The following is an 11002-nucleotide window of genomic DNA, read 5'->3' on the forward strand; positions in this document are numbered from 1 at the left end:
TCTTTATTTAAGCTAAAGGTAAAGCTCATCTTCTACCACATCTAGAGGCTAGGGTTTGTTGGGGTCTACCTTGTCGAAGATCCTTAAATCACCTCACATTCGACTTGAGAAGGTGTGTTTCAGGTACAACATGAAGTGACAATGAAGCAAACCTTCATCAGGAGCAGTGTACAAACCAGAAAGAAGTTGTGGACCTTCGCACGTATATAGAAGCTACGAAGGCGTAAGCCGAAGACAACTACTTCGTCGCCGAAGGCTCTTATCTACGAAGCAAACAAGAAGAGGAACCTGAAGTCCTGTGCGGCAAGAAAGAAGAAGAAATGACGATATTGCCCATGTGTAACTTGTACATCGTACTTGTAAACTTTATCAGCATGATTGTAATTTTTTACGAAGTTATACCTCTCCCCTATAAATAGGTGAACAATGCCATACATAAGGTCACATTTTGAAGGCCATAAGCTTTGTATAGCTCAGCCTTTGAAGTATCTTCGAGCCATCTTTTATGTAAGGCCGAAGGTGTGCTTGTAATTATATGTTATATTGCAGGAGATGGAATGATAAGTGCTAAGGCATGAAGATGAGTAATATGCTTTGTCTCTTAATATTTTTTCTTCATGCTCATTATGTTACACTTATTCCTATGTTACACCTTCTCCCTTAGATTACCCTTCGAAGGAAGAGTAATTGAAGGGAGATGGTAATAATCTTCTAATTTGTGTTGCCTTACTTTTGATTCCATATAGCAATCTAAAGCGAGTGATCAACAGGGTTGGAGTACCATATCCTTTTCAAGTTCTTAATAGTACTAGAGCAAGATTGTGCTCGGATATTAACCCTAGTGCCATTAGCCCTTTGACTTTTAGGGCAAACTCAAACAAAAACCTCTAGAGCCTTAGATTCTGTATTTGAGGGTAAGATATAGACAGGAAGGATAGAACCCTCCCTCAATTTTTCCTAAACCTAACCCCACTTCGATCACACACAAAGAGGAAAGGAAAAGGAGTAAGGTACTTACCTGGTCGTGGAAGACCACAGTAGACGGTGGCGGTGCCATCGGCCTAGAGTATGACACCATGTCCATGGGCACTCAGGGCACCTACTAGAGCTTGTTCAATGGTGGTGCACCCACATAGAAGGGGAGTGCTCACACCGGCGAGGGCCCTTGTGGGCGATGCCATTACTTAGTCGAGCTTTCTCTATTTCTCTCTAGAGTTGGGGGAGAAGGTGGAGGAGTCTTGTTGCTTGGATATATATATATATATATATATATATATATATATATATATATATATATATATATATATATATATAGAGAGAGAGAGAGAGAGAGAGAGAGAGAGAGAGAGAGACAAGAGTGCCATGTGGGGGAGAAAGAAATGGTTAGGGTTTCCTATGTGTTGGCAAATATATCACATTTTATATGAGCAGATTTGAACGCAGATGTGCCATGACCGTTCGATCAGCATCCAAGGGCACATGGTGACTGGACCAACTTTTGGCCCAGACAGGGAAGAACTTTCATGGCCCAGACCCACGTTGCGGGATGGAGCATGCGCACCGGGGCGAGTCTAGGCTAGGCACACTTTAAGTAACTCTGTTTATTTTTATTTGCTATGTTTTTTGTTGCGAATAATTATTTAAATATTTGTGTGTTGTTTTAAGCTTAACAAATATTAAGAAAAGTTATGTTAGTACTTACTAAGTTTTCAAGGTCCAAGCTTACCTAAGTTTTTCAACTACGTATAATTTTTTTTTGCTTTGTTATATTTGAACCAATGCGAAATTTTAATTGAAGAATATCATAAATGTTGACGCTAAGTCAAATTAAAAGTTATGTTTTGTTATAATTATGTTCAAATGTATTTTAGAATTAGAGTAAAGTTTAAGCATTATACATATTTAATATAATTCAATATTGAATTTTACATGCATATGGATTTAAAGTTTAATTATTCATGAAGCATCACCATCTAAGATATCTAACACCCTAGGTGTTATCTCTGGACTAGAGCCACTAAATGACTCCAAATATCTCTCTTGGAGGGAGAAGATAGATATGACATTGGTTTTGATAGAAATAGACTATACCATTAACAATCCTAAGCCTTGTAGCCCTATACTAGCAATTGAAGGAACAACCAAGGTGGCTGATAATGCTGCCTTGACGATAGCATATGATCTCAAACGTGTAAAATGAGAGAGATCAAATAAGAAAGATATGATAGTCATCGGAATATTTATCATAGAGTCCATTAGGGGAGTAATCCCATAATTTCTAAGTGCCACCGAGTACCTCGATAAGATTCAATAGCAACTTACTAGTTCCTCAAAGACATATGATGTGACTATTATTAAAAACTGCTACTTAAAGTATGCTATCTTAGAATAAGAGAGCAAATCCGTTTGTGGATTCCGGGAGGGGTAAAGCATTTAGCCAAGTTGTTGTAAGTTTGGGGTTTTTTGGAGTAGGACAATTGTGCCACCATAATTTGTGTTTCCTTTCCTAGTGTGGTGGTTTTTTTTGTACTCCAGCCCTTTTAAGCGCTCATCTTCTTATTTAATATAACATGCAATTCTTGCCAGTATAAAAAAACATTTACGCCAATGAAGGCTCTGTAGCCTTCTCAGGCTTCATCTGTGATGATACTTACCTTTCAAGTCTTGATGTGCCCCATGACTATACCTACATCTCATCAACTTAAACATATGCGTCCCTTAGGCTATTCTTAAAACTGAGGGCTGATCTGTTGACTAGGAAGTTCATTTCCTCCTCAATCCCCTGCACTACCCCTCTGACCCCCTTGTCATCAAATTGTTAGATTATATGGTGCCTAGGATCAATTCCTAAGCCTCTAGAATACCAATCCGTAACTTAAAAACCTCGATGATGAGTAGATCAGTTCTACTGAGAGGAATAAGAAAACATGCATTTTGTGTTGTTGCGTTGACGTGTCCTGGCTTGGTATCGGTGGAGCGTGGCCATCGCTGGCGTCACCTCCATTGCCCTACAGAGGAACAATAGGCACCAGGAACCGGGCCGCCATTGATTATTACGCTTCCGGTCACTCCGACGCTTAGGCGATGGGGCCTCTCTGTGGGATTAGGGTTTAGGGTGAGGTACTAGCGTTAGTCTTTCATGTGTTACCTTAATCCTTTATATATAGCATCGTGTGACCGAGGGCTCCAACCGACGTCAGCGTGGCCCATCCCAATCAAGGGTCCGATTAAGAAGATGGTTAGTTATATTTAGTCCAATCCAGTCATTGATGACCAACTGTAGAGGACACTCCCAACACAAATCAACCCTGAACGACATATTTCTCCACCTAATGAACTCTACACTATTTAGGGTGTGTTTGGTTTGGCTTTTGGCTTTGGCTTTTGCCCCTTAAAAGCCAAAAGCCAACCAAAGGGCTGGATCCAGGAAGCAGCTTTTTCTAAAAGCCGACTTTCTCGTAGTGCAAAACTGAAAGCACCCCTGGACCTGCTTTTAGTGGCTTTTGGATGGAACTGTGAAAACATATATCGAAGAACTTTTAACAACTTTTAGTGGTTTCCACCAAACGATTTATAGCTTTTTAACAGCACACAGCCTACAACAGCTTTTTCCACAGCTCACAGCCCACAGCAACTTTTTCCACAGCCACAGCCCAACCAAACAGACCCTTATAGTGTGTCTACAGCACAAAAAAGTAATTTACACGTCCATATAGCCTCATTGGTAAGAATAGCCTTAGAACCAAGACACACGCCCTGTCTTTCTCTCGGAGAAAAATGCAGACCTGCACCTGGATGTGTAAATCTGAATCCTGGAGTGAACTGTGCAGCCACTGCGCTGCACTTCATTGTTTGAGTACCATGAAATTTGATTTGATGCAGAAGCTAGCTAAGCCAGCAGGGAGCATGCATCAGACTCGACAAGGGCTGAGCCTATGCATGGCAGTGATTTCCTTGTTGGGAACTGCGAAGGGCGACGAAGAGAACTGGGCATTCAGATTTCAGAGGCTGACGAACGTTTGCAGGCCCCCCGGAGGCACACTATTTCGGCCAGGATTTCCTTTTTCACCAACTGGTCTCGTCTTGGTTGTTGCAAAGTCTATATACTGTACTGCTTCGTACTATGCCTTCTGCTGTGCATAAGCAGGGAATTCTCTTTGGGTTGGGGTCCCTAGCTCGTCCGGGACAATCGGCAGCTGTGTATGCGCATCAGCAGCAAAGCTATTCAGCAGGAGATGCTGTCGTGGAAGTGGAACTGTGTGTGAATGTTTCATCCAAGTTTGGATATATAGTGATTTAACGTATTTCGTAGAGGTATAGTATTTTAATGTCCTGGCAGTGGCACTCCTGGAGCTTCACTGGTTGGGCATCTCCTACAGTTGATTCTCTAATCAGTGATTTAACACTGTAGTACTGAATACTGATTAAACCACCTCCGGCACTCAAGAGCGAGCGAGCCACACTGTGAGTGTGAGGACAGCTTCATTTGTTTCAAATTTCCGAACGCAGACGTAGAGTGTTGCTGCATTTGAGCATTTGCTGAGCACTCAATTTTCATAGTACTGTATACCGTACTGTGGCGATGGCACAGTGTGATTCCATCTGAGAGACTGTCGGCCGGGTGAATATGAACGAGTACCGTAGTAGCTTGCACAGTACGAGAGAGTTGTTTGCGCTGCGCTGATCCTTTTCTCTATGTTACACAAGTGGTCCTGACTTCCTGAGCTGAGGCCCTTATTAACTCTTGTCTGATGAGCAAATAAATGTCTGTAGAGTAGAGGGCACAGACAGAGAACATTGGCAGCCAGAGCACACGTACAGAAGACTAGCAGCGAATATACATGTATTATCTATATTCTTGTTTCAATAATTTTGCGTTTTAATTAGGAAGCTCACACTTATTACACTCACAGTGGTTGTTGCTCTATCTCCATGTGATGAAAACTGGCCTTGTTGCCTGCAGCTGTAGATGATGATGAATGCGCATGGCCGAATAATGGGCTCAGTCAGATGTCTCTATAGCTCGTCTTTTGTTTGGATGATTCCTCTTGGTTCGGATGCGATTATTTGCGATTCGCACGGCTCATTCGCGTCGTGCTGCAAGACATAACTAGGGCGGTTATGATGCTGTTGCTGACGAGCGACCATCCACGGATAGATAATGCATGTGCGGACGACGATTCCACCGCACTGCACTGCAACTGGATGCAGCACAACCGGCACCAGTACCATAGCATGTGGCCGTTAATGGGGTGTCCTGCGCTTTTGTTGCTCTACTGCTCTGAGAAACAAGAGACAGACCGCACGTTCTAGGACTACGAGTAGTACACACAAGCACAACACACAGGAAAAGTAGGGCAGTGGATCGGGTTCATTCCGTAGATCTTTGAAACCTGTCCTGTTCATTTGCCGTACGTCCATGACACTCTACTTTTGATTCAAATTTGAACTGAGTTACATCCGTAATAAGATTACTAGAACAGCTATAGACTCTCTTAGTTTTAAGTGTTGGGCGGAGGCCGAACGTGACCCCAATCATGGAGCGAAAGGGCCTTTGATTCGTCGCGTTGCTTCGACTAAACAGTATGCACCACAGTGGGTGAATAGGCCTTCGACTCTTCAATCGACAGTAACGAAAGACGAAATCAAGCAGTACCGGCCAAGGGCTTCGCCAAGACGCCTACACAGCAACCTACGCCATACATCCGCCAAGGGAGAGCAAAGGGCGCAGAGTCGCGAAGGCTTCGAAGGTGGCGGTGAAGGGTACGAGGCGACCAGCCCCTTGTAGGCCCACCAAAGGACGCTTCCGGAGGCCCACCTGTTAGTGTAAGTATGGGTGTGTTATTTAGTGTGCCGCCTGCAGGGAGCACGACGCTGTAATTACCCCGTTACATAAAATATTTTTCGGTTATAGCTAGTGAATGGGGGTATATCGTACTTTGGACCATCTACCCCCGGACGGCCTTATAAAAACACTCGTTCTATAGTTGCATGGGACACACAAACGATAAGCTACGGTTCCCACTCAATGTCTTGTCTCTCTCTTGCGTTCATCGCTTTTGTCTCTGAGTGTTTAGGTCCACCTGACCATGTGTCAGAACCCAACATTTGACGCCATCGTTTATGCGACGAAGACTAAACCCATGACGCCTCACAAGGAAACACACCCGACCCAGCTCACCAGCCGATGGCGACGATGCGGGGACCGCCCTCGCTGCCAAGAAAGGCAGGGTAGACTTTGCTAGCGACGTCCCACAAGGCAACACAAAACCCACCACCGAACCGCAAGGCAGAGATTCCCTTGCAAAGCAGAAGGATCTCGTCGTTACTGTTGAAGACGGAAGGGTCCATACCACCAACTCAGACCACCCCTCACTCAGCCCAAAGAGCCAACCCTTCCAATCCAAAATCTGGCCAGACCTCACCAAGAATTTGCCATCGGTCCCCTAGGTTTCGATGCAGCGGCAAGCCACCAGCACCAGCCCTTCGAAGAAACTGGCGAAGACCTGCAAGACAGGCTAGAGCTCGGCATCAGTGCCGAAGAACAACTCTTGCTCAAAAGCCTTCACATTTGCAGTTGCAATTTATAGAAGTAGAGAGACGTCCTCACAGCCAAGAAGCAGCGCAGGGAAGTCTAGACCAAGATCCACAACCTAATTCAATAAGAAAAGAGCGTCCACTAGCTCTTGAACAAGAAATTGCACACCTCCAAGCCCAACAGAATCCAGCTCACCCCTCGCATAGCAGAGCAAGACTGAGCAACTTTGATGAGGTCAAACAGACTCCACATAACGACGCCTTCCAGGCATTCAATTTCATTGAATACAAGTGCCCACTCTCACCAAGACTACAAGCAATACCTAGGCCAAGCAATTGCAGAGCAGGAAACTAGCCGGAATACAACAGAAAGGTCTCGACCCTTCGTAGTTCATCATGAGTTATTAGGTCGTGGTGGCCTCTTCAGGGGAGACGACAATGGAATGGCGAAATCACTTATAATCGCCCTCTGTGGGGGACAGATATCCCCCAGGTCCACCAGAAGGATAAAAGACCTCACGAAAGGCCCAAGGGCCCCATAATTCGTAAGGTCATCCCCTTGTGGGCCTGGGAGAGACGACCAGTGAAGCGGATCGCATAAGGCCGGATCGGTGCAAGCCCAGACGACCCAATGACTTCGAGCAAGTAATCACAACAGTGACCCGACCTTCCCGCGCTGGAGCCCCGTACAACGGAACCGAGCGAGGATGGGTCGGCGTAACTATAGGAAGATAGACTCAATCGGTTCACTATTTCTTAGGTGCACATTGTTATCATACCTGCATGTATTGCCCCACGGTCGAGTATATAAGGCCTAGGTGCACCCCTTCAGAACACATGCTCAGTACCTAGCCATCCACCCAATTCTCTGTGCTCTTGGTGCTAGAGAACCCTCTTGTAACCCACCACATAAAGCACTCTCGCTAGGACGTAGGGTGTTACACATTTCAAAGCGGCCCGAACCTGTAAACCATTGTCCACTGTTTCTCGTGCATCTGGCACGAACCATTGAGCTACAGTCGATAACACTGTCCTACTCCTAAAAGCACCTCGAGGGGCTACCCCGGGTGTGCGGTCGGACCCAAAACACCGACACCCTCGAAGGCCCCGCTCTAACATGGTACACCAGACTACCATCGCTCTCGATCGACTCATTTGCAGCCCTTACATGTCATAGACTAACACTCGTAGAATTATCACTATGCATGCAGCTAGAGAGGGAGAGCCTCCATGATTATTATAATAAGTTGTTGTCACTCAAGTCAGCTACCGTTAGTTGAGGACGGAATCGCCATCCACTACACTTAGTTACATCCGTAATAAGATTACTAGAACAGTTATAGACTCTCTTAGTTTTAAGTGTTGGGCGAAGGCTGAACGTGACCCGATCATAGAACGAAAGGGCCTTTGACTCGTCGCGTCGCTTCGACTAAACAGTATGCAGCACAGTGGGTGAATAGGGCATCGACTCTTCAATCAACAGTAATGGAAGACGAAGTCAAGCAGAGGCCCTAGGATAGTCGATACTGGCCAAGGCCTTCGCCAAGACGCCTACACCATACATCCGCCAAGGGAGAGAGAAGGGCGCAGAGTCGCGAAGGCTTTGAAGGTGGCTATGACGGCTACGAGGCGACCAGCCCGTCGTAGGCCCGCTAGAGGACGCTTCCGGAGGCTCACCTGTCAGTTTAGTGTATGAGTGTGTTATTTAGTGTGCGCCGCCTACAGGGAGCACGACACTGTAATTACCCCGTTACGCGGAATATTCTTCGGATATAGCCAGTGAATGGGGGTAGTATCGTACTTTGGACTACCTACCCCCGGATGGCCCTATAAAAACACTCGTCCTATAGATGGACAGGACACACAAACGATAAGCTACGGTCCCCACTCAATGTCTTGTTGCTCTCTTGTGTTCTCGCTTTTGTCTCCCACCTAACCATGTGTAAGTACCTAACATTTGACGCCCACCGTTTATGCGACGAAGACTAAACCCATGACGCCTCAAGGAAACACACCCGACCCAGCTCACCAGCCGATGACGACGATGCGGGGACCACCCTCGCTACCAAGAAAGGCAAGGTAGACTTCGCTAGCGACGTCCCGCAAAGCAACCCAAAACCCACCACCGAACCGCAAGACAGAGATCCCCTTGCAAAGCAGAAGGATCTCGTCGTTTCTGTTGAAGACGGAAGGGTCCATACCACCAACTCAGACCACCCCTCATTCTACCCAAAGAGTCAACCCTTCCAAGCCAAAATCTGGCTAGACCTCACCAAGAATTTGCCATCAATCCCTTAGGTTTCGATGCAGCGACAAGCCACCAGCATGAGCCCTTCAAAGAAACTGGTAAAGACCATTACGACAGGCTAGACCTTGGCACTAGTTCCAAAGAACAACTCTTGCTCAAAAGCCTTCACATTTGCAATTGCGATTTCTAGAAGTAGAGAGTCGTCCTAGCAGCCAAGAAGCAGCGCAACGAAGTCTAGACCAGGATCCACAACCTAATTCAACAAGAAAAAGAGCGTCCACTAGCTCTTGAACAAGAAATTGCACACCTCCAAGCCCAACAGAATCCAGCTCACCCCTCGCATTTTAGAGCAAGACTCAGCAACTTTGATGAGGTCAAACAGACTCCACAGAATGACGCCTTCCAGGCATTCAATTTCAATGACTACAAGTGCCCACTCTCAGCAAGACTAGAAGCAATACCTAGGCCAAGCAATTGCAGAGCAGGAAACTAGCCAAAATACAACAGAAAGGTCTCGACCCTTCGCAGTTCACCATGAGTTATCAGGTCGCGATGGCCTCTTCAGGGGGAGACGACAATGGAATGGCGAAATCACTTATAATCGCCCTCGAAGGCCTCGCTCTAACATGGTACACCAGACTACCATCGCTCTCGATCGACTCATGTGCAGCCCTTCGGGAGAAATTCCTCAACTTCTAAGCGTACATGCCATAGACTAACACTCACATAATTATCACTATGTAGGCAGTTGGAGAGGGAGAGCCTCCACAATTATTATAATAAGTTCTTGCCGCTCAAGTCTCAACTACCGTTAGTTGAGGACGGAATCGCCATCCACTACACTATCAACGGCCTCCGCGTAGGCTAGTTATATAGTCATTGCACCCAAGATCCCCCAACAACCCTTCAAGAACTCTAACAACTATTCGAGAAATATGCACGGTTCGAGGACCTCCATTACCGCAAGATCGAGGCACAATGTAAACCGAGGGAGCCCTCTCATCCAGGAAACTCAGAACACATGGTTAAGAGGACAACAGCCACCACCGCCTAACCAGCAAGTCAACACTATCAACCACCAGCAGCAATTCGAAGGCCCCTCTCGCAACTACGACCACAACTAACAACCAGGAAGAGGCGACAGAACGCCAAGGGGCAGGAGGCGTGGCCGTGGCCCTACCAGTGACCACAAACTGCACTATGTTTTCTAGGGCGAGGACACTAGCCACTCAACTAGGGACGGCCATGCCTCCAAGGAAACCAATAAAGAATGGAGGCCAAAAGGGTAGCGAGGGGACACCAAGATCAACAACCGAAGGCCATAAACCATAATTTCCAACCCCAATTCCACCACCCGCACCAAGAAAGGTACCAACCCTACCAATAGTATCAACAAAATTACCAGCCCCTAGCTAACCACCCAGAAATATTACAGCTCCCCCTCCACCTCAACCAATCCAACAACAAAGGCAGCTACCCCCTCCGCTACACAAAGAGCAAGACGGTTATCCCCAACCTCTAGTTCACGGCATAATAAATGCGATCAGCAGAGGCTCCAACGCAGACTTTGACACGAAAAGACAGAGAAAAGATTACTATTGAAGTACCAATCACGTCGCCATCAACATATCGGTTGTTAAGACAAAATGGTCACACGTCCCTTGATGTTTGATGCAAACGACATCAACCTTCGTAACATCCCACACACAGTCGCAATGGTTGTCAGCTGCAACACAATAGGTTCGATTTGTGTTCGGGTGAGGATGATGGACATAAATATATATATATATATATATAGTGTCTCTATGATTTTTATGTCCATCAAACTTTCTTAAATTTGATTAGATTTATAGAAAATATTAGCAATGTTATCTCTAAATAAGTATATTGTTAAAATAGATTCAGTAATAATATATCTAGTGATAATAATTACGAACTATAAATATATTTTTTTCTTGTATATATATATTTGGTCAAAGTTACACATGTTTGTGACTCTTCGGGAAACGAGAACGATGCTTATTTTCCAACGGAGGGAGGTTGCAAGATTCCAGGGCTAGGAGCTCCTACTTACGTGATCCAAGTAAAAATTAGAAGATGAACGTAGCTAGTACTGTATGCTTGTTATTAATTCATGATCCAACGTTGATCCCTGGCCTTCCGGAAGAGGGAAGAGTCGCCCATTCACCCAGGCTAAAAGAACAAATCCGCCACTGT

Source organism: Zea mays, chromosome 6, assembly GCF_902167145.1.
Source record: "Zea mays cultivar B73 chromosome 6, Zm-B73-REFERENCE-NAM-5.0, whole genome shotgun sequence".
NCBI lineage: Eukaryota > Viridiplantae > Streptophyta > Magnoliopsida > Poales > Poaceae > Zea > Zea mays.